Below are 24848 nucleotides of genomic sequence, written 5' to 3' on the forward strand. Positions count from 1 at the left end.
AAATGAGACTGCAGATAAACTTGCTAAAAATGCACTAAACAAAAATGATAATGACATTTTAGAAATTTGTTTTGGGAGATCAGAAGCAAAATCACTAACTCATCATGGAATAATTACATCATGGCAGGAAACATGGAATAATGACAGCAAGGGTAGAGAATACTATAAAACCCAAGTCAGAGTCAGAAATAATCAGGTAAATGTAGGAAAGAAGATGTTATCTTTTCTAGGCTAAGACTAGGACACACAGGGCTCAGTGCTACCTTGTATACCATGAAAAAGTCAGTGTCAGATAAATGTGACACTTGTAACTGTATGAATCTGCTGAACACGTGCTGATGGGATGTAGGAGGTTCAGTGTAGAAAGAGAAAGACTAAAGGGCAGAGTGGTAGGGAGGCAGGGAGTGGAGCCTCAAAGGTCTGTTAGAGACAGGGGAGAAACAGTTTAAAAGAAGAATCAAATATTTAAAAGAAACTGGTTTCATATCTATAATATAAAATCTATAAAGTGGTTTTTTTGTCGTTTGTTAGTTTTGGTTAAAGTCATGATGTTACACACTCCGATACAGTAGGTGGCGGCATGCACCTTTAACGTTGGTTTAAATCAAAGAAGAAGAAGAATCAATTCAAACCACCAATATGGAGTGGCTCCATCACTCACTCACGCAGCGCACGTTAGTCTTTTGTGGTGTGCCAAGTTCACGGTGAGAAAGTTTGACTCATAATTTAGCTAAATGAATGTTTCATTCATGTTTTGATGATAGTCATAAAACGTTAGCCTAAAAACAAACCATTTACCCACAGAGTAGCATAAAAAGCATTATAGCTAGCTTACCACCAACGTGCGGAGGGACAAATATTAGTTAAGCTTACATTAGTTTCAAAACGTTAGTTCTAAGATAGTTAACCCAACTCCAAACAGTTAACTAATTAACTAAACTAATTTATCCCATTAAGTGGGACAAAGTAATTGTTTTGCAAGTCAAAAGTAAGTCTCAAGTCAAGTGCAAATCAGTGTTAGTTAATGTTATTTACATTATTAACTATTTAGTATAGTAAATTTACAGAAATAATTAATGTTTTTTTTTTTTAGTTGAAATGATTACTTTCAAAAGCTATATCAAAATGGTCAGGTGTGCGTTGGAATGTGACATAATAGACCTTTTCACAGCAGATATTTTGACTTATAGCAGGAAAAATATATATATCTAACGATGGGTCAGTTCCATTTGTCGTTAGTAATGTTATTAATTACACCTGTGCTTTTCCAGCTATGACATGCCAAACTGTGAAAGGTCTATTAGAATCATTTGTAATATCTGTGCTGAATGTTTAGCATGTTGCCATCGGATTTACATTACATTAAGTCTTGACATTCTGATGTGATAATCCGAGGTATCATCTGTTGTCTTTCTGCTGGTGTGCACTTCTAAATGCATCTTTCCTTCCTACTCTGGCAAAGTGACTGGCTACTGCTGGATTGATTCAAAGTATATCCATTGTGAGGAAAATGAGGAGTTGAACTTTTCTATAACATAACTTTTAATCTTTGGGCTTGGGGAGGATATTATCTAAGTAATTCCCAAGTCAATCCAAGTGATGTTAAAACTGAAGTGAAGTTGCTTCTCTTCTTTGATTATTTTGTCAAGCCAAGTCATCAGATTAATGACAAGGGTTGCAAAATCCTGGGAATATTCAAGATGGAAACTTTCCATGGGAATTAATGGGAATAAAATGGAAATATAGGGGTTATTTGCTCAGGTTGAAAAAATCTACAATTTAGTTGAGTTGAACTTTAATTAAATTAGTTGACTCATTTAACGTTGTATTGGACTTTCATTGAACAACAAAAAACATTCCCAATGACCACCCTCCAACAAAATCATTTTCCTCTCAGGCCTCCATATCCTCTCCATGGACTTCCTCGACTTCCTCGTCAGACTCTTGATGCCTCATCTTCACGATCCAAGCTTCTGTGGTCCGCATATGTGGTGTGCGGGAGAGTGCACTGTGCATGCAGATGGTTGTAATTTTACTGAATTCCTATTTACTGTAATGGGATGCTGGCAAATTATCTGTACATGACATGGTTACAGTGCAATTAAATGAGCATACCAAAACCAACCAAACATTTTTATGTGTATTTATAGTTCATATAGTACTATTAAAAGGTATGATTTGATTGAAATTGTGTAAAATTCCCGAGCTTAACTTCCCTTGGAAAATGTCTGGGAATTTTTTGGAACTTTACCAACCCTTTGCAACTCTATTCTTGTAGATGTAGTCCACACCTCTTATTGAGGCTAACAGGATTAGGCAAGGGTGCATTCACAAAGGTGTCACATTTGAGCAATGCAAGGCTAGGTTGAATATTATAAATTTAACAAGGCATAGTATTTTTTGGTGATGATGTGTCCCATTTGACTAAAAGATAAATCCTTTCTTGCCACAGGAATTGATAAAAATAAATGGATTATGTGTGATGACTGCAAGTCCAAAGAGGAATGCCAACAAGTCCATGGATGGTTTCCGCCACTCTGCAAAATGCTCATGAATGGCCTGCCTTGCAGAGATTGCAGAAATTTCTGGTATGTTTTCACTGTTTAATTTTGTAATTACAGAAGAGAAGACAGCAACTCGCTAGATTAGGAAAGAGGGCAGTTTATTCCTGCTAAATGAAATCAAACGCTTTTGCTGAGAGCTGAACAATATGAATCTGACACAAAGATGATTCAACAATATGCTGGCCAAATAATGACCATATATTTTGCACTCAGTGACCATAAAAAGAGACACCTCTGTCAACCCCTGCTGTTGCTTTGTTTACCAATATGAATCTGTCTTTGCATGCGTGTATGTGTGTACTGTATAAGCTTATAGGCACGTTCATGTATAGGTTTGCATCTGCCCCTTAGCATTTATGTGAGTACACGTACATGTACATTATGTGTGCTACCATGCACTTGTGTGTATCTGCACGTGTGTAGAAACAAAGTTACAACTTGACCACTGCTCCTCTAAACAGCAATGTAAGCGCTAGATAAGCATTTATACAATCAATAAAACCATGAAGTGGAACTCAACGTTGACAATAAATTATCACAGTGTCGGGTAAGCGATCAATACACACTGGGTGCATCCAGCTGTTCTGACATAAGGGTGTATGCACAGAAAATTCACAACCCCCTTCACTATCACTTAAAGAGACACTATGTTTTTTTAGTTGTTCAACAGCCCGAGAAAAAATTTAAAACTTGGAGTCCAGCAATGATGCCTTGTTGGAAACCAAGCTGGAAGATAGCTCCAGTCAAATGGCAGATTTCCAAAGGAAACTGCATTGGGTTTTTAATAATGAAAATAAGCTGTGTAGCTAACAACAACTTATGATATGCACACATAGTGTATTGTTGATTTAAGATAGTGTCTCCACACACTACTCCTACAGACCAGGAGGCGAGGGACACTTTGGCATAGATATTCACTTAGGACTGTTCAGGTGTTAGTTGACAACAGTTATGTTCGCCTTGTGGTGTCAGTAAGAACACACAAGATACGGTTAAGTCTTCTTTCCTGACTTTCTCTTCACACAGCAGCGCAGTATGGCAACCACTGAGGCTTACAGGTGTGGAGTTGACAGATGTGTGGTCTATAACAAGAAGAAATACAAGATGCCAAAATATAAGAATGCAAGTAACCAGATATAGCCTACATAACTAATTACTAGATATACAGATTGCTTTCCCAAGAACTGGTCTCTATAACACATACGCTCCATAAGCCTTATCAAATAAACAGTAAAGGTATATTAAACCAGTTAGAAATACAGCAAAAAGAAATATTTAAGCTTCTCCTTAAGTAGCAATGCAAACTTACTTCCATTACGTTTTCCATACCAGAACGCCAACATTGCCCAAATCTAACAGTTTTACCAGAAAGAAGCAGCTAAACTAGCATTAGCATGAGCAAGCAGCATGGTAAGTAGATTGTTTTGTGTCTTTCAGGCCTTATGTGTCTTCCATTAACCATTTGATCCATGTACCATTCACATATAGGCTACATTTCAGGCCCTCTGGAGAAGATGCTGAAATGGAGTTTCAGCTTCATGTTGGTAAACTCACAAATAATCGGTAGACACTTCTTTCTCAACAGCACTGACTTAGTATCTAATGGCTGTTTATTGAGGCAATGCTACATTTGATGAAAGCACGTACATGTGGGCGTGCTGCCGTGTATACAGTAGAGAATCCTCAGCTTTATATTTTTCTGAAGACAGATATAGTCTGAGAGAGAAGAGGAGAGGTGACTTAGAGGGGAGGAAGAAATTTGAAAGATGTAAAAGGCCAGAAACAGAAGGCAGCAAATAGGAGAAGAATCAGAGGGAGGGAAGATGAATGTACAAAGATACAATGAAAGACAGAAAGGGGTGAGGGTTGGATGTCAGACTGAGATAGCGGCCATCTCGGCTAAATTAAATCTGATGACGAACAAGGAGAAGCGAAGCATTTCACCCCATATTAGATATTGAACTAGTCATTGTTCTCATCATAGATTATTTTGAGACTCAGCATGCAATCACTCCCAAACCACAATGGAAAAGTTTACTTTGTTGCATGTTTTTGGTTTGTTATAGTTCAAATTGGCTAATTACAAACAACCCGGGCCTTGTAAACACAATTAACATGGACTCTTTAAGTAGCTTGTTTATTGTGTGGAGTTTTGGTTACCTACCATCATGCCAGGTTAGAGGTTTTGGCAGTGGTGGGGAGTCTAAACAAATTGTGTTTCCTGTCTCTGTGTCTTTAGTTGAGAATATTAGACTTCCATCTTTTTCTGTGGTGTTCATATGAGCTAACTAGGGCTGCAGCTATCGATTATTTTAGTAATTGAGAATTCTACCAATTATTCCATCGATTAATCGGATAAGAAATACTTTTGCTTTATTATAGAGCAATAGTAATTATGCAAAAGAGAAAAGAAGACTGGTCGCTTAAAATGAACAACTAATTGGTTTCGACATTTTTATTGCTTAAATTGCATACAATATATGTCAAAACTAAACCAATTTAGTGCATTTAAGTGCCATATTACATTCTGGTTAAAGAAAACATGTTCTGAAATGCAAAAACAAACACCTTTATATACTTAACTTTCAGAACTACAAGTTTCAACCTAACTGCAACTCAGGCATAACGTCAGCTTTCACTGTCTTCTTTGTGGCATTTTTGGAGGCAAAAATTAGTGGACAGGAACTGTGACTATCATAATATTAAATAACATGAATGAAGCTCAGGCTATCACAAATTGACTGCAGCATTTTATTTTCTGTGGTTATTTTCTTGAGCAAAACCTAGCTAACTTAGGGACGTCATAACTAGCCATTACATACAGCCATAATTAACGTAGTCTACATTCTTTACTAGCCTTCATATACCTTCATATATGGACACAGAGACTGTAACGTCATGCTTTCTGCTGAGATGCTGAAGCACAGATGTCGTGCTATTGTGGTGGGCTAGTTCAATTTTATAATAGATGCACTGTACAGAGTTTTCATGGACACTTTGTCGCTTTCTCTGGCCTGTCTCTTCTCTGCGCCCCTCGCTATTTTCTCTCTCTTCCTCCTCTTTGTAATCCGCGCTGTCAATTCACACCAAAAACTCTCTGAACCGTCGCTGATCACACACAGCGGAAGCACGTTGTGCAACAGTAATAATCGTCAAACACAGTGCGCTGTATATAATCATGTGGATTAAATGAAGCTTCGACACAAATAATTTGTAGTGATGATTTTTAGTAATCGAGTTACTCGAGGAATTGTTTGAGCCCTAGAGCTAAAACACAAAAAAATCATCAGTACAGGAACTTCTGGCCATCAGATGTCAGTATCTGAACAATATAAACCCTAGCATTGTAGCTTGTTTTCTGCACTGCACTTAAGAAGATAATACATTACATACACTATGTTTAGGTGTTTTTGTTAGGGAAGCTTAGTAACAACAACCATGCTGGGTGAGTAGAAAGTAAAATTTTAGTGGTAGCAATCTGCAAGATTTGTAAGCACAGAAGAAGCTGAGTATGTAATGACTGTTTTGAGTTTGAAAGATGAAGTATGTTACGACTAAGTGAGCAGTAGGGCTTCCTTTGCTTGCTGGCATCCAAGTTGTATACTGTGTTTTGGCAGATCATGTTCCTTGAAGGAGAAACTCAAACTGAGAGCACAGCAAACTCAATTTGGAAGTGAAGTGCCGTCCTGCTACACTTTCCATTGTGATCCTTAAGCAGTTTTTATTTATCTAAATGTCCCTTACTGTGAAAACAGCTGTGACCCAAACAGCCAGATTCTGTTGAAATAGGCATATTTCTGTTGAACTATAAATTGTTAGCAAGCGCACTCTCTTGCATTCTGAACTGCAAATAATCAGTCAAAACAGCAACAGAAAACTGAAAAAGCTGATTTAAAAATGACTCAGGATTTATTCCCTTTAGAACGTTTTTTGCTCTTATGGACCTGTGTATTTGCCTTCTTGAATCCCTTCTGGGAGATTGATAACTGGTTGGATATGTATGTAGTCTCTGCTCATTTGATTTGCCACTGAAAAATGTCCAAAAAGAGTCTCAACAAAACGTTTTCTTTTTCCTTTGGTTAATCATTTCTGCCTCTGGCGTTTTTTTTATAGGGTGGCATGAGAAAACAACTAATGTGAATAAGCTTCCCTAAGTGTGTGTGTACTGTATGTGTGTTTATCTCTGTGTATGTATAGACCAAGAAAAGTGAGCAGAATGTTGACAACAGAAACTAGATCGATGTCAACTCTTCATCCCCTCTGTCTCTCCTCTTATCCTCCCATGCTGAGAAGTACCAGTTTGAGCTCAGGTGTGACATGCAGGGCACTGGTCAAGCACACACTCCCATTCGGGATGTCAGTTCATGACGAGCTGGCCATCCCTGATGTGAAAAGGCAAAAGGCACACATATAGGCCTACAGCTTAAACCACAAACACAGACATACCGTATAATTCAAGTGCATGACTCACTGCCTGTACTAGTACATGACACTGACAGCTACATGCTGGTTGAAGGACCATTAGATGAGATCAGACACAGACTTCATTTCATGTCAGTCCAGTGTTTGAATAGGATGTGAGTGGGTTTAGATTACAGACTGAATACATTCTGACAGATCCGGTTAAATGGTGATTTAGCCGTAAGATTTGGGTCCGAGTTTGAATTTGGATTAGGTGAAGTTTGGCGGAATGCTGGGATCAGATTTGCCTGAATTAACATTTCGTTTCACTTCATTCTTTCAGCTGAAACTGTGTTCATGTGTGTCATGTGGCAGTTGCTAGGAGCAGTTAACTTAAAAGAAAAAAAGTTTTTCTTGATCAAAGAAATATGATGTAAGAGTTGTTACTGTATTCTTGTTAGTTGACTCACAACAACCTGTTGATCTCTTCCACTTTTGTTGCCATTTTTCTTAAGCTATTTTGAATTAATGCACAGTAGCTAGCTATGTAGGAAGATAATGTTCCCACTCTTAATCGGGCATCATTGGGCACAACACCAGACCTATTTGAATTGACACCCACATCTCAGATTTGTTCAGCAATTCAGAGGTCTGGAACCAGGCTAGGATGTGACTACACAACAATTCTGACTTTCCAGATGGTTACTATGTCATATAAAGTGATTCTTTTCCTGCCATGACTTCACCAAGAGACATGTCAGACTTAATGTTGAACCCCGACCAATATTAGCTTGCAGTCTTTCAAGGCTTGCTTGACATGCAAAGTTCTCCCCGTCTGTGCTGGCTGCATAGTGAAAGCAAGACTTCAACAGCAGCAGTCCTCTTCATTGTCTACACTGGATCCGACCAGCTATGGTACTCACGTGTAGTGTAAAAAAGAATCTGTTCCTTCAGTTTTTGAAATGAATAGAAACACTTGAATTACTTGATTTTAAAATGATCCTGATTTTTCAAATGAATGCAGATAGCATTGTGATACATCAGTATTTTTATTTTTATTTTTTTTTTAACACTCTTCATCCGAGAATATAATCTCAATACTGAATTCTGACTCTTTGACTGACTCTGACTCTTTCTTGTCATCTTTGTTTCGTGACAGGAAAAGTATTTCTCTCTCTTTCAGTGCACAGATGAGGTTATCTGACAGTCACTTTACAACATTTCTTGACACCAGACTGTTGGTGTGTATGTGTTTTTTTTTTTCAGATGATATCACATACTGTATACTCTGACGACAGGGTGTATATGATCTTCGGCTTTCATCTTGGACCGTAGTGGCAGATGGGAATAATGGGGAGTCCCAGTGGCATATATCTTGACAGGGGGAATAATGGGGCATCCCGCTGGGATGTCTTGGTAAATGGGTCCTTGTTGATGTTCCAGGTAATTGCAGAGTGCAGCTGTCATTGTTTTCATCCTGACAGCCGGCTGCCTTGTCATTCCTGTTGACAAGAGAAGACATTGCTGCCTCCCTCCGTGTAGAGAAATGTGCGCGTGTGCTTGACTTTGTCTGTGTGCCTGATTGGAAGTGTGTGTGCAGCAGTGTGTCCATAAATGTGCGTGTTCACCTGTATTTGTAAGGGAGTTAGGGTATCATTAAATGACTTTGTGCCAAAAAAAGATTGTGCCTCGCTGCTGCTTTATACTTAGTGTGACTTCTGATACTACTTCTTGTGTTTTTGTGTGCATGTGTGTGAAGATTGGTGCTGGTGTATGTGGAGGCTTAGCTTATGAAGAAAATGTATAATTTGAGAAAATAAAATGAGACTCAAGGCATTACGCATCTAGTTTCATCTTGGGTGCAGAATATGTAACGGTGATTCACATGAGTGATACATACGTCTTTGTGATTGCCATCTTAGAGACCCCGCCACTGCATCATATACACAGAGAATATTGCCTTCATGTATCATCATCTAGCTGGCTTCCTTAACATACTGAAAGGCTGCATAGGGGAACTGAATATAAATTGCCTAATGTTACTCAAGTGCTGCAAAGTAGCATTAGATAAATAGTCTAATCTTTTCTAAATGCTGCCACGTAGACCTGGACTGCAACAGTAATGTCTAATTCCAGCATAGTCTCTCAAAACTTTTCAAGTAAGCACAAACTCTGAAATGTAAATTATAGATGGATGACACAAACAGTTTTAAAGTTTATGTTCCTCTGCCACATAGAGATGAGACAACAACCTGACTTTGACATGCCAAAAGCTATGAAAAGCAAATGAAAATATGACTCGTATACAAGGAATGTGATCATGATTTATGGATGAAACCCAGTTTTTCAGAGTTGACTTAAACCCACCCACCCCATCCTCCAGCTTTTCTTTTCCCTGTGCAATTTCAATGCCAAACTACTAGTCTTCTCCAAATAATTATTTCCTGCCTGGGAATGACTTTCTCTCACTTTGTGCACAGAGCATGCTATTTGATTGTAAGAAATCATGTTGATTTCAGGCTAATTAAGATAATTTGGACTCGGCTAAATTGGCACAGATATGAAAAATATATGTGAAATTCACAAGTGCCATACTTTCAATTTAAACATAAAATGTGCATTTGTGCGTGTTTCGTGGCCCCTTCCATACATTTTACATGATACGTAATTATTATTATTTATTATTTTTGTGCATAAATACTTTTTCATCCCTGTCCTGTCTCATGTTAGAACTGTTTAGTGCTGCCCGGTCTTCCACTGTGGGCCAGTGAGCCTTGCTAAAACAAAAACAGTGCACCTCCCTATCCTCTGCAGTAATTAAATGCTTTGTGTTGTGAGTATGGTTAAAATTGATCTTGATATATATCTGCATATATGTGAGATGCTAGGTATTATTACCTCAGTGATGCGTGCGTGAAATGACATGATTATGTGTGACACGTCAGGGAATTATCTCTGCATTTACCTCCCAAGGTATTTGTTAGTGATTCAGATAATTATCCACAGTACCATCATCTTATTAATAGTTTTGTTCAAGTCCTACTGTATAAATCCTATACGGTATTCAACTAGACAGATTGACTTGCATGTTTTATTACTTTTGATCAAAGTGGGAATATAATCCTTTCTGGGATGGATTACTTGCAAGTGAAGAACCTGATTCTGATGGAGAACAAGGACACCTCCACAAAGTTAACACTTCAAGTCAGTTAAGGCATTTATAACCTACTTTTGCCCTGTGTCAGTGTTTATTATCAACAAAAACAATTGGTTAAAAAATAAGTCTCTTGCATCTTACGCCGAATGTACACAGGATCTGGCTGCGTCGTGTTCGTCTGCGCTCCGGCTCAGTCGCGGCTCCGTTGTGGTTTCAGTGTCCACCGGAAACATTTTTGGGGCTGTACTGGAATTTGACAGCCTTTTTTGTTGCTTTAAACCTCCTGTGTCATCACTCATTTTAAATGCCAGTATAGCCACACACATCTCACAGCACAGCTGCTGTCATTAACTGCATTTTTGTTTTTGTCCGACAATGTCGTGAGCATTAAATAATGATTTGATAATGTAGCTCAGCAGCTCTGTAATGACAACTAGTCAACCTAGTATGATTGCCTATCATTTGTAATTGCTCCATCTACTTTGGCTAATATATACAGTGTGTATATACAGTGTGGGGCAGAGTTGAATGGTGGAAATCCCTTTCGCAGGTTGACCTTGTATTGACGTGCATGTTTACTGACAAGCAAGCACCACATTTCACCTATTTGATTTAGCCTGAAATACACACAAAGAACTCTAAACAACTGAGTCTATCCATTTATTAAACAGCAATCTTTAACAAGAACGCACAACATTACAAGAGTTCACTGGGAATACTGAATTTCATTGATTGTTAAATGAACCCTGTGTCTCTTTTCTCCATTTCTCCATTTTCTCCAAAACTCAGCAACTCGCACCACAACAGTCTAGATGGATAAATAGCACTACAGATGAGAGGGAAAACAATGTGTTTTGGATTTTGGGGTGAACTGTCTTTTTAAGGTGTTGCAGTAGGCAAGTTCGTGATTAACAAAAATGCCTTCCTCAGACTGGATCATGCAATTTTTAAGAATATTGACTATTTTAACACCCCAAGTGGAAAGAAGCAATTTTGTTGTGCGTTTAAGATATTATTGAAAGTGATGTTCCTGGGCTGAAGGGTCTTCTACTCAGCACCTGTTAAAGTCATTTGTGACAATGGCCGAACAAAACACATCATAGAATTTCATGCTCTTGGTGATAACAGGTTCATCAGCTGCTCTTTCTTTTCTTTTTCCGTTCTAGCAGAATAAGCTAGTTAAGTTTTACGTTAAACGTATTTAAAATTTTTAACAGGTGTCATACACCAACTCTAACATAATGATGGAAGAGAGAGCTTTTGCTGTCGGATGTGGCTGGTAGTCATTGATTCAGACTGCAGATAGGGAGTAAAAAAAAATGCAAAACACTTAAGTCACCCTCCAGGCATCCTCTATAACTGAAAAGCTGCCCAAACTGGATGAGCTTTCACAACCTTGGCCAGACATAATCTGATGCGCTCAGAAGTTTGGAATCTTGCCGCTCCCCTTGTAAAACCTATTTTTTCTTTTTTGTATATATAAATATGAAATGAGACGTCTGGTAAATGTTCCCTGCTGAGCTGAGAAAGCAGAAGATCCAATAAAGGGAGGGATAGACTGAAAGACACTGAAAATTGAGTCATTTCACTTAGCTTCTGGTAAAATATGGAAGGACCTGATGGGTCACTGGTCTGTCATCTCCACGTTTCTTCTTTTGTCATTCAGATTAATCATTTTAAATCAAAACCACAATTTTCAAGAGTGCAATTTTAATTAACTGTTGGCAAATGTAACAAATACATGTCCATACGTTTACTAAAATGTAAAATGAAACTCCTGGCTGCCTTTTGGCGGTGATACTTTTTGTATGCTAATGTCTGTACTATTTACACGTTATCAAAGATGGAAGAAACACCATTATGTATTATATTTGTGGACTGAGTTTTTTTGTGTTTTAATAAGAGTGTTGAGTCTTTTTCTTGGTAAACAGTCTGGCAACTTTGCTTTTCCTTATTTTCAGACAGGTTGCATCTCTTCTTCGTCCATTGTCATCGCTATTGGTTCTCAACCTGCTCAGGCTCAGGACCTTTCTTCTTTGTCTTTGCCTTGTTTGTAGTTTTTCTTTCACCCACATACATATTTCTACAGCAGTGATTCACTTTCTGTCTTCACCTAAAGTGAAGAGAAGCTAATGAGACAGCTCCTCTCTCATTAACTTTATCTTCCTCTTTCTGCGTTTCCCTCCACCATTTAGGTATAATGGCTGTCGATTCTATTCAAGCGCTGCTTTATTATTATGGTAAATAGATTAACCTTAACAGTGCACAAGAAAGGCAATATACAGCACACTGAATATAACGTATCTACTATAATGCCCTGTTTGCACAGGATTAACATTACCAGGAGGCCATTACCATGGTAATCAGTGATTTTTTTTTTTATTTTTTTTTTTGGAATTTTGCTCATCTGTCTCATGGAAAACAGGAATTTCACTATTCTGTCCAATCTAATCCATGGCACCATTCCTCAGTAATGATCCTGGAGGTTAAACAACCCTCCCTCCCACTCCCCCAGTGTTCTTATTGAACAAATCAAAAATTCACTTAACATGTTTTAATTTATTTTTAAATTTACTTAATGGTGCATGTTAGGGAAAGAGTGTGGTATAAGAAGGCGCATGAACCCTAGTCTGTGGTGTCACAGTCTATGCTCTCGGAGCAGGTGAGCAACTTAGACTCATAGACTACTTCAGATCGACAAAACCCTTTGTCAGAAATGAGCAGTCGTGGGAAAACACTGCCTTTTCAAAATTGTATACTGAAATTGCAGTTGACGTAATCTCAGAGTAGGCAGGCAGATGGCAAGCACCCAGCAGGGGCCACTTCCAAAGCTGCTGGGTGCTTAATAACAATAAAATATCTATCAAGAAACTGAAAAACAACTTCTTTGTATCGCACTAGTCCTAACAAATTCAAAGGAAGATGGACGTAAAAAGGAAAGAAACACATTAAGTGTCAGCTGTAATTAAAGTAAATGTGCAGATTCCATTAGCATCCTTAATCGCATTAAGGTTGACCCAGCAAAACACAGAGGAACATATTGGAATCCATCATAAGAACTCGATAACAAAAAGCCTTGTCTCTTGCAAATGGAAACAAGGATGACTAAAGAGCAGGCTGATGTTGGACAGAGAGGAGATGGACTCCTGTGTTTCACATCACCCATCTCTTTTATTGGAAGAGAGAGGCTGGACATTTATGAGGAGTCTTTGTTCATTATACAGGCTTTAATGCAAGATGCCAGTGTGCCTTGTGAGGATCATAGTATTGTACTAACACTGACATTATTAGCAGTTCTTTTTGCCTATTTCAGTATATAGATCATGGGTGGATTACAACCAGCTCCATGAAGCTTTGCTTTAAATGGGCTACATATAGCATTTTCATATGAAATAGTAAATAAATGAATAAATCATTGCCATGTTTGTTTTGAGACATTAGTGTATTACCTATAAGCTACCATCTTTCCAGCCTTTTTTTGCCTCCAGGTTTTGATCATGTTTGTTTCTTTTCATTGTCTTGTGGGTAATTCTGTGGTGCTGATGTGTTGTCCTTTTTTTTTTTTTATCCCACGCTCAATTTTACTTATTTTGCAATATTCAGTGAAATAAATCAACATGACAGCATCATTTTCTTTCTCGCAGGTGGAACATTTTGCACAGAGAATAAAAAAGAGGGATACACAGTATTGCTATTATACAAAAAATCTGAATTGGTTGCCAACACAGGCAACCTGAATGCACAAAACATTTGACAGAAATCCGGGGGTAACTGGTGTTCCTTAAAGACAAGATGTAACTAATATAGTGGCTACCCAGTTTGCCACGTCTTCGCTAACAGGAACAGATGTTACACATATCGAACACTATATTGTTATTTTATTGAAATTCTAATATTCACAGATCTTTGGTAGCTATAAGCTTTCAACATATTATCAGTTATTAGATTCTGAGGGGCTAATCAGCCAGCTAAATATTTTTATGCCCATTAAAAATAAATGAATAATGTCTTTGTTTTGGTCAACAGATATCTCTTTAATCAAGTATTGAAGAGGAAAATAAATGACATCATAGCCTCCCATTACGATTAATTTATTGCAATGGTGGAAGTGATTTTACCTCAACGTCAATGTGATAGACTCTGTAAACTCTCTGAGTTTGGGCAGAGGGTGGAAGGGGTAAAGGGTTTTTAAAGCGGTCACTAAGACCGAGACACACAACCCTTGATAAGCAAAGAGTCTCTTTGTGTCTTCATAAATGCAACAGCATTTATGGGACTGTACAAGATGACCCTGACCATGGTTTCAATTTGTTGATCGCAATTAAACCAATAAATATTTAAGAGTGCTGCACGTAGTAGCATCTGCAGTACTGGAGATGATAGGGATGAAACAGCAGTGAAAGACCCAGTGGTGATGCTTTACTCACAGGAGAACAAAGTTGGGCATCTTACTATCAAGGCAAATATGACTTTCTGTTTTTTAATGTAAAACCAAATGAGTCCCATCTCCATGGATACCTGTAGGAGTTAAGTGTCACTTAATGAACCAACACAACATGTTCTCTGGCCGCTGATCTTGTGTATGCAGCGAATGAAGTTGAGCCCTCTTACTGCCTCTTAATGTCGTCCCACAGGCACCAACAGAGAGCCAAGCCAACTCACACTGCCCATCTGACAGTCATTCTTTGGCTGATATGTGGTCAGAGCCTCTGGTGGTCGGCTGATAGCGTGTGGGTCTGTGATCCCCAGTTGATCCACTGATCCATTCATTTTGGATGAAGCAGGATGTTTGATCGTTTGTCGTGGTGGGAGCTCAGAGGGGTCATCATGCGTGTGAGAGAGTGTGTGCATGCTTCTGTGTCACTTGTGCATGTATGAGTGTTAGTTTGTCAGTGTGTGTTGCTGCCCTCGGCCTCCTCCACGCCATCTGCTCGCTGCAGTACAGAGTGTCCCTTCCAGCTCCCTGTAGGCCACTTTAGCGAGTCCAATCATGGTTCAGAATTAATGTTGTGCAGAATGGACACTTCTTAGTTTGCTGTTAATTGCTGGGAGATTGTCTTCACTTATGATGGCTCACTGCATGAAGTGGTCAAGTTCTGTTTGCACATAGAGGTCAGAGGGATGCTCAAACAACGGGCACAGACAGAATTACTTTGTGTGGATGTAGGATCATTCAGGCAATGTAAGGGAAAATAAATGCTGGGCGACTGTGGCTCAGCAAGTCGAGGCTAAAATACAGCCGATGCTCTCCTTAATGACAGCCGGTCTCTACGCTGCGAGCATTTCGCTCCATAAGCGACTGTGTGAATGTGAACAATTATTTGGGCGCACCGGCGAGTGACTCTTGAGTTCAGACACTGAGGTTGGAAAAATGCACATATTTGCTTTCTCTTCAGCTGATCGCGTCACGTCAGTTTCAGGAGTTGCATTCTCCCAGTTAAACGTTCATTCATATATCAATAATTTAAGGTTATAAATATGATATTTTTGAACCAGGACCAGTATCAAGTAGCTCATGAAAAATAAGGTGTGTCAGATTAAGTAGCCTACAGGTGTTATTTCAGTGTGTCAGATACATATTTAATCATTTACATTACATTTTAAGTATCGCCTCGGACTTGGTATTGGCAGACACCCAATATTAAAGGACTCGGATCGGGAAATGTTATTTTGGGATTTGGGTAAACTGATCTTTTAACAAGCCAACTTTTTGGAGTTCGGCCCAGTTAGGACAACTCAATGTTTGCCAGAATATTAACAGAGGTAGAGCAAGGTTACTGAAAGGCACGTCAGTGTACACCTCTGTGACTGACAACTTTTCTTACACTGTCTGACACCATGTGAATTGTGCTGAAGCTGTGAAACCAAACGTACCCATCTGGTCAGGTCAGGCCAGACAGTAACAATTATTTGCATATAGCTGTTATGTGAGAACATAACTGAACTTTGTTGTTTTCCACTGCTAAATAGTAACTCAAGCAATGCCATGAAAAATAATGGTGTGGTGTTATTCATCATTATGTCACTGAACAGCTCCTTCCTTTGCAGAAATATAGACATTTCAGATCTGTCAGCTGTATCTGAGGAAAAAAAAAATTGATCTGAGGAAGAAAGAAAGTCGAGCTGATGCAAGAGAATGGTGATAAAACTGTTTTTGACAGCAAACGTAAAATGCCTGTTGGCTTCCTCTGTCGAAACCTCAGTGAAATATAGAAATGTCCCTTCACAGAACATTGGGATTTTGACAACTTGAAACAATATCCCTCTGGATGACAAGTGCTTTATCCATGAGCCTTTCTTTCCTGCGTCCTCCCTCCCTCTCTGTCTGTCTCTGGAAAAGAACACAAAGAAATGGAGGCACTGTGAAGTCGTGGTATTTATGGGATGAAGCAGCTTTTGTCCACAGTGCAAATAACAACATATTGAAAATATAGAGATGAGCAGGGCCACACACTGCTGAAATGTAGTCAGAGGTTGTTTGAAATCCACTGTGCTCCCACTGAAGCATGTCATTGTCCAGACTCCTGCCTCCATTATCTGAAAATGGAATTTGTTGTTGGTAACACTTGACCTTCCTGTGGCCTTATTCAATCATATTAACCTGGTTAGTGACCTAGGAAAATATGATTTGGAGAAGAAACTTAACAAAAATCTCCCTGATACATAATGCACAACAACAGCATAGAGTAAGGAAAATCAACTAGTCCTCATACCTAAATGATAAAATAGGTCATTTAGTGCCTCTCAAAATGACCCATATCACCATAACAAAAACATGTGTTTTCTGATCCTCCTCTTCTATGGTTCCGGAAGATTGTATTCAAAGTTTAAGGTATCCAACATTGAATATTGGTGGAAGATGGGTTGCAAATCTCGGTCTCGGCTGTTAAAGATCGACAGTTTGTCCAGCCAGGGACCTTTTTGTTGCTCTCCCCATTTCCTGTCATCTTTCAAATACAAGCATAAAATTCCTAAAAATACTCCCTAGCTTTGCGGTGCTATAACAATGTCAAACTACTCTCCATCTTGGAAAAATAGTCCAAGCTACATTTTACACATAATAGCTACATTTTTGTCATACAGTTTGTTTATCAACTTCAATAATACAATATAAACACGATTAAAACATTTTTAAGTGATCAAATTAAAACATTAAGTCCAAACAATATTTTCTGCACATAATCTAATCCTATCCCAAATAACATGACAAAACACCACAGTATGCAGCATAAATAAGACCTTTCTGAATTAAGATCTTTTGAAGTTGTGCTGAAGTTTCACAAGAATCTTGTGAGTTCGAGGTGATGATGGAACATGATGTTAAGTCTGTATACCAGTGCCACAAAAGCACACTGTTCAATACATATAAAGTACTGTAGTTTATTTTTCATGTTAGCATATCAGAACATGTGAAAAGTAAGCTGTATTTGGTAGTTACTTGACTTACAGCAATGATCAGTGTTAGTGAATTTGTTTCAGAATATACATGGATTGATACCTAAACATGAAGGAAGAGTGCTTATGGTAACTAACTGGAAAAGGTGGCATAGACATTCTTAAGCCTCAAGTTGAAGTTGGTGTAGATGAACTTTGGAACACATTAGAAGAATTTCTACATCATTAAGGCAACACTTGTTCTCTTCTCTATTTTCAGTAAGGGCAAGTGTTTTCCCTGGCTCGATTTAAGAAAGTCAGTTTGGGTTTTGGGGATAGTAAAAAATATGCAGACTGGAAGTGAGATGGAGTGTAAATGTGCTCCCTTCGCCCTGTATGGGAGATTTCCATCATGTACCAATCAACGCAGGTGCCATTCCCCAGTAAATGTAATTTGCGAGAGGCAACAAGCCGTGAAAGAGACTATAATCACCTCTGATTTCTTCACCTCTCTGCAGACAACTGGATCTCTTTTACCTGATTAAGCTTGTAGGTTGCATGCATACAGAGGACTGTCAGCTGACGTACAGAGGTGACTCCAGAAGTTGCAGTTTTTCTGAATGAAATAGTATTTCATTTCAACAAGATAAACATTGTAACAAGACAAGAGATCAGAACTAATGACAGTTTAAAGGTTTAAAAGCAGTGCATGTATCTAAAATCAAGTGGGATTTTATACGAGAACCTCTTTTCCCCTCTAGTGTTGCTCTGGACATGGTTTTCCCTGTGAGGAGTGAAATGCATAGAAATATTATTTTTCACAGACACGCATTTAATATTGAAAGCATTATCAGAATGAAGAATTTATCTAAATAGAAATCACACTTCTCCCCAGTTCCACAATGTCATTTTATTAGTCACCAAATTCTCCCCAGTTTCCTAGTCAGTGCTGCCCCCTGGTGGCAAAATAAAGTCACTGCCTTTGGTGGTGCACAGTGCAGAGTATGTTAACACCAACCCAAACCAGTAAAACAAAAAAGTCTTTCATTTTCTGACATATTTATTTATGTAATGTTCTTCTTTCTTTCATCCTTTCTGTTAAATCACGTTACTAATGTTTCGAAAAGCGCTGTATAAATAAAGTTAACTTACTACTGAGTAATAGAACTACTACTTACATTACATGATAACTACTTACTTGTTATCAGCAAAGTATTTCAAACATTCCTTCTTGACAGTTGAGATCTCACTACAATACTGGCTCTTCATGATACAATAAAAACCTATTGATTATGTGGACAGTTAGAAACACATGAACACTCTTTGTACACACAAGATAAAGACTAAATTGAGCTTCTATCATTTGCAAGGTGTCGTAAATGCTCAATGATTCATCTATTTGGCAATTAATTGTGTGGGTAATTGTGGACAACTAGGGGAAAATGAACACTGAAATGCACCCTCAGTGAAAGTGGTAGATGAGGATGAGGAGAATGAAAGGGAGGAAGAATGAGAGCAGGAGATAAAGGCAGGCCCAAAATGTATAATCTATAAACTCTTATCTCCTCCACAAGTTTATAAAGAGCCAGACTGGTTATTGACTAAAGCACCAGAATGGAGATCTAAGTGAGGCATCTAAGCATCCTTATTCACCTTGAAATGCTCATCAATATTTTGTATTTTCTTTTGCCAGGCAGAGTCCACTATCATCTGAGTAAAGTGATGAAGACGATACAAGAATACCAGGATAAAAAGTACAGTTTAAATGAGTTGTAAAGTTATTAGAGCTCTTTTTGTGGAACAAAGCAGAAGTAAAATCATAGTAGTTAAGTCTGTGATCACTTGTGATAACTGCCCGTTTGGTCTTTTAAAATAAAAATCATATTAAGGATTTTGCCTTGGGTGACAGGTGGGTTTTTCGTGAATCTTGTTCACCTTGAAACTCAAGAGTGCCCCATGAGGTCTGTTCTCAGCAGCACTCCAGTTATCAGAGCACATATTCTTGTTAGTTAGTTGTAGTAGTTGTATTCTAATTATTTTGTCTGAACAAAAGTTAAAAACTTAAAGAAGAGTCTGTTTATGATATAACAAGAAAAAAAAATGCAAATTCTGACATTGGAGTGGTGTGGCTTGACCTGATAATGGTTTGGTTTGTTTGTTAAACTACGTCTTTATAAAGGGCAAGACTCAACTTCACTTTAAGAACTCTCATTAGTGTTAATTAAATGGCAGTATGTTATAATGACCCGTGCAGTCTATTATCATCAGGGAAAGGTGCTATAAGGAGAAGAGGATGAAAGGTATAAAAATAGTTGAACTAGTGTGAATAAATCCCTCTGGATATTGCAGTTCTCGTGAGTAAGTTGACATTGCATTGGAGGCAGGACAGTTGACATAGGTAATGTTACCCCCTGGGAAATTCAAACAAAGAAGTCTTTGTCTTGATAATGTTTTAATTGGAATTTCAGAGAGACAGACTAAACTATTGACTGAACCCTCAAGGATTCTCCTTTACCTTGAAACCTAAATTGACTTTTATCTGGAGCCTGTGTTTCTATTGGCCTTTGTAATTTGTCATCAGGGGAAAGTCTTAATGAGAGGCAAAGGGTTGGAACAAGAGTACAATGTGGTTTAAATGAAGTCCTCAAGCTTATTGTTGCTCATCTAGGAGAAGGTTAGTCATGTCACTGTGCTTTAGAGGCAGGGAAGACTAACTACAGTCCTTAACTTACTGTAGGTACATATCAATACTATTTATAGTTTTTTATTTTGAAATGTAAAAACTGTACAACAAAATTTTACTCAGTTTATTCGAATGTGAGTCCATGCTAAATCCCCAAATATATGACCTATTAAATATTACAGAACAGCACAGCTTTTTTGCTGTTAGCCATGCTGGCAGTCAAACTTTAAATTTATCTATGTATCACATACATGTATGTGATAGAAATGGTTAATCAAACATCCCCCAAAACAGGGACAGAACAGCAGAATTTCCAATAAACATTGCAGTAAGTTAGTGAGGAACTGATAGTTAATTTGGGTAATAACACGTGATGCAAGACCTCTTGAATAGTCTGTGGTTCTGGGAAAACAAAGGTCATTTAAAAGGTGACGTGTAACCTTCAGTTTATTGGACATTTTCTCAGCATTAAGATAAAGGACAGAGGATTTTTTTTCCCCCTCAAAGCACGTCAATGCACTCAGATAAGCAGCTGCAACACTAAAGATTTAATGTTTTGTTACAGTGTTGTTTGAGAATGGCTATTTGATAAGACAATCCTTGAGGAAAAATAAACTGATGCAATCTATTTTGGAGCATTTTACAAAATCAAGAGCAAGAGGTACATAAACTCTACAAATTCTGTCATAAATGAAGCCCTATTTCTTCATTTCAGGCAATAACTTACTCATTAATGTTCTGCAGGCAGCTACAAAGGTAGATTTGTTCCAAACTAATATTGAACCTTATAAACAAAACACACCAACAACAAAATATGGAACATTTTCAAGAACAATTGCTTAAATACTTGACTGAACACTTCTACAACTGCAGGATAGGCTATACAATGTTTTTCCTGCAGCAAAACAAAGCCGTAATTCCTTTGTATATGCTCTCTGTATTATGGATCTGTATAAAAGCAGCTATAAATATACACCGCTACCGTTTTATATCAGGAAGAATATTGGAGAAAAACTTGGGGTGACTAAGGGGTTTATGGGTGTAACATAATTTCTGACACTTTGACTGAAGTATGGTTTCACAAAGGAGGCCTCGGGCCCTGTGATTATGTTATTTATGGGGCACTAGATGTTCCTAACATAAGATAGAAGTGTCCCAGAAGTCTCTGTTGTTTTTATACTGATAACTTGGGATGGAGACAGTTATGTTCTGTGTAGGCTGTGCCCATGGGTACACGCTGCCACATTGCTTCTCTGTAGACAGATTTGTTTCTATTAAACATATATTCATGTAACAACAACTGGGGCCCATCGAGTTATTCCTTTTGTTATTCATTTGAGGACATCTCTTCAGTACCAGTTTTTCTTCAACAAGAAGCAATGAAAAAAGGTCATCTTGTCATATCTTTATACATTGCAAACCCAAAGTTCTACTGTGTCTCAAGGCCAAGTCAATCATTGCCAACTTCTGCATGACAAACAACCCTCAACATTTCAAGTTTCTAATATAATAAGACACATTTCAATAAAAGACACAATCTATTCTTTCATCCTTCAAATCCTGATAGTTTGATCAACTAATTATTAAGGTTTAAATTTCAGAAGCAGTTGTCATTCAGACTGTAAATACAGGGCAAAACAAAAGCATTATAGCTTAACCCATTTGTTTAAATTGGTTTGGGTTTTCCCATAGTATTTTTATATATTTATCATGCACTGATTAAACCTGGAAAGAGGAATACAGACTATGCCTCCCTTTTCCTTAAATGGACAGATTTATTGGGATTGGCCAACAGGAAGAGGAAATTAGTCCGCAAAATAATATCACAGCCCCGCAACGATACCACAGTTTGAGATGACTACTAGAGAAGTTCAAAAAGCCCTTTCAGCTGGATTGTAAAGGCGGTTATTTAAGAAGGTGGAGTTTAATGGTTGTATAGACAGTGCACGTCCTAACATTTGTTACACAGAACAACATTCCTGCATACCAGTTTGTCAGAAGTGTTGTGTAAATACACAGAGCTGCATTCAGTTGGTGACAATAAACCTTATTTGTATTTGTGCAGTTACATACATGATATCCATGCATAGACCTGGTGCCTTGGGGCTGACAATAGGGCTTTTAATAATCTATTAATAACATTATAATAAATTCTAAACACAAATTCAGTAAAACAGACTTTTGCAGGCTTTGCTGGATTTCCTTGACTAAAAGAATCCAAATATACAATAGCTGTTCAATCACAAATACCAGGACAAACCACACACACAAAAAACATTTTAATGTGGGCTATGTAGGCTCATATCCATGTCCATATTTTATTTACTAAAAATAATACGATATATATTGAAGCACATATTAAAACATATGTTCAACATATTCTAAATGTAAGAAATACATTTGAACAGTAGAACAAAAAAAAAAACACTACTGAAATATTTTGCATATATGCTTGATATATGTAAATATATTATATTTTTAACCCACGGAATGCTCCAACCATCAAGTATTTATCTGTAGTGTGCGATGCGGTTGTGGATGGTTACACCTACTGTATGCTGCAAAAGGCTACACGTTTATAATTGTTTTATTTTCATACAGTAGTGTCACATGTCACTACTTTATGAAAGAATGCAATTAATGTTAACTTTGGAACTGTTTAAGTGCTACAGGAATGTTCTTAGGTTGTTTAATGTGCCATGTTTGGTTACAGAAACAGCTACAAACACAAATGTAGACAACATGTCAGTATCCAGGTATCATTCTCCCTTTGTTTTTGTGTGAAAGGGAAAACTCAAGTTCGAACTTAACGTCAGACTTTTCTCTTGTTTTTTCAAACATAGTATTTGTTTTCTGAAGTCCACAGTCAGGGGCCCACATCTAAATACCACTGACTTTTAAAATAAGTTCTCATGAAAGGCTTTAGTAGGGACTGTGTAATAACTCTGGACTGCCCTTGACTCAGATGACCTGCTTCAATCCCCCTGTGACAGTATTTGCCCAGCAGCAGTCCACTGCTCCTCCCAAATCTCATACACCCTCCAGCAAAGGCAAATACTATTCGAGAAGCCTGCCTTTGCTGCTGCAATGTGTAGGACGTTGTTTAAAAGAGTTTTCTTGTAAACAAACAAAATAGTTTACATTCGGTGTTACTTAACAAAATGCGTTTTGTGTATCCTGGAGTACATTTTGAAACACGCAGTTTACATCCATGTTTCCTAGCCTGCAGTCTTCTTACCTTCTTTTTGCTGGTGTATTGCTGCACTTTATGGCACATTACCAGCACATGTAGATCAGTAGAATAGTGTGAAACCATTGGCAGGGATACGTATTGCGTCACCACACACGTGTCCTCGTGTATATGCACAAGACAAACAATTCACACCCCAGCTGTTGACATCTGTTCTTCTAATTGAAAGTTTATACTAAATCAGCATGAATCATATACAGTGCACAGACAAAGTTCTTCATATCTGTTTGGGAAATTAAAGTGTACTTGGTTTAAAATAAAGGGACTGAGTTTCAAAGCAGAAAATGTGCAAGAAATCTGCAGGTGTCAGACAGCTCAGGAAGGCAATAAACGTCACCAAGTCCTGAAAATAAAGTTTCAGTGTTCCCTCTTCGTCTGGCCCCTCTATATTATTATTATTAATTTATTAATAATAATAATAATAATTTTAAAAACTGGCTTGATGACCCATTCTCTTATTTAGCTAGTCTGAGATTTGACTGGCACAATTCAACATTAAATTCAACAAAACAAACTCCAAGGCTGTTGATGTAAATCCACAACATTCACTGCAGAAAACCGTTTTTCTTTAACTCGAACTTTGCCCCCCATTCATCACCCAGCTGACAACTGTGTATTTACCAAGCTATAGTAAAAGAGGCTAAAGCTACGTCAGTAATGTTGTCACCCTCAGCAAACGATTGAGGAAAAACTTTATAAAGTACTTCATCAAAGTGACACATCCTGTACAGGCCTGCTGGGTTGCAAAAAAACCACCAGTGCCTCAAAACCAGAGCGGAGGAGATTGGTTCCCAAATGAAAACCTCTACTTTGAAAACAAAAATAAGCTAATTGTGCTCTCTGGAAGAAAAAAAACACTTAAGTTGTCCAGTTGTAACAGTAGAAGGTGACTGGCATTCAAATGTCAAAGGACCTGAAAATATTCACAGTATATACATTTGTACAGTATAGGCATTGCTAAAGGCACTGCAGTTCGGATACACGAAGGCTGCAAAATCGAAAGTAAGCAGAAAGCCAAGCATTCTTACCTGTCTCCTTTTTTTTTTTTTTCCCCCTTCGATCAGTGCTATCACTGGTATTAGAAAAAAACTATTAGTTACAGTACATTCATGTTCAGACACAGTATGGCTATTTCGCACAAAATAAATATTTGAAATATAGCATGTGAGATTTTCATCTGATTTTTGTCGTAGAAAAACTGTAAAATTTCATTTAAGAGGAAGACCTTTTGAATTGATTACTTGCGAAGCCACTAACTAAACTGAAACTTAAATGAATTCTGAAGTCCCCTCAAAGCAGCATTTCTCAATGACGAACGTTTACACTTGTCCGCACACATCCTAACCAACACCAGACATGACATTATCTGCCCAAACACAGTTAACCCTAGAATTCCAAAATATTGTCAGGATTGCAATT

General features: G+C 37.9%; 1 long non-coding RNA gene across 1 annotated transcript; it reads left to right on the plus strand.

The window, feature by feature from the left end:
* The first annotated feature begins 558 nt into the window (after positions 1-558).
* Positions 559-23077, plus strand: LOC122880504. Its single transcript, XR_006378946.1, has 4 exons — positions 559-704; positions 1898-2023; positions 2453-2588; positions 19190-23077. It is a non-coding gene; the product is annotated as an uncharacterized LOC122880504 (long non-coding RNA).
* The last annotated feature ends 1771 nt before the right edge of the window (positions 23078-24848 follow it).

This window comes from Siniperca chuatsi, linkage group LG8 (assembly GCF_020085105.1).
Source record: "Siniperca chuatsi isolate FFG_IHB_CAS linkage group LG8, ASM2008510v1, whole genome shotgun sequence".
In the NCBI taxonomy this organism is placed as follows: Eukaryota; Metazoa; Chordata; class Actinopteri; order Centrarchiformes; family Sinipercidae; genus Siniperca; species Siniperca chuatsi.